Here is a 931-nt window from a genome sequence, read left to right as displayed (position 1 = left end):
TACAGCTTGCCATGGAAAGGAGTAAGAAGGATTGGATGAAGACAGTAGGAAAGCAGAGAGACGAAAGGGACAAGCATCTTCATACGCTTATCTGAAGTTCCTACCAATGAATTGCATAAGTATCTCTATCTTTGTCTTTATGTTTTATTCGTATATCACCTACATTCATTTGAGTTTGCCTGACTAAGATTTACAAGGTGACCATAGCTTGCTTCATACCAACAATCTCTGTGGGATCGACCCTTACTCACGTAAGGTATTACTTGGACGACCCAGTACACTTGCTGGTTAAGTTGAACGGAGTTGTGAACTTCTCTAACAGTGCCTGGAACTCTTTTATCACAATTTCGTCCACCAAGTTTTTGGCGCCGTTGCCGGGGATTGTTCGAGTATGGACAACTGACGGTTCATCTTGTTGCTCAGATTAGGTAATTTTCTTTTTATTTTCTTTTCAAAAAGTTTTCAAAAATTTTTCTTTTATTTTCGTTTTTCTAAAAGAATATTTTCGAAAAAATAAAATAAAAATACAAAAAAAATTAAAAAATCAAAAAAACCAAAAATATTTTGTATTTCTTATTTGAGTCTTGAGTCAATTTTTATGTTTGGTGTCAATTGCATGCTTTTAAAATTTTTTCTTGCATTTTTCGAAAATTCATGCATTCATGGTGTTCTTCATGATCTTCAAGTTGTTCTTGACAAGTCTTCTTATTTGATCTTGATGAATTCTTGTTTAGTGGTGTTTGTTGTTTTTCATGAGCATTTTTGCATTCATATTTTCCATGCATTAAAAATTTCTAAGTTTGGTGTCTTGCATGTTTTCTTTGAATAAAATTTTTTTTCAAAAATATGTTCTTGATATTCATCATGATCTTCAAAATGTTCTTGGTGTTCATCTTGACATTCATAGTGTTCTTGCATGCATCATATGTTT

The sequence above is a fragment of the Arachis duranensis genome, chromosome 5, assembly GCF_000817695.3.
Source record: "Arachis duranensis cultivar V14167 chromosome 5, aradu.V14167.gnm2.J7QH, whole genome shotgun sequence".
NCBI classification, from domain to species: domain Eukaryota; kingdom Viridiplantae; phylum Streptophyta; class Magnoliopsida; order Fabales; family Fabaceae; genus Arachis; species Arachis duranensis.
This window is presented reverse-complemented; position numbering follows the sequence as displayed.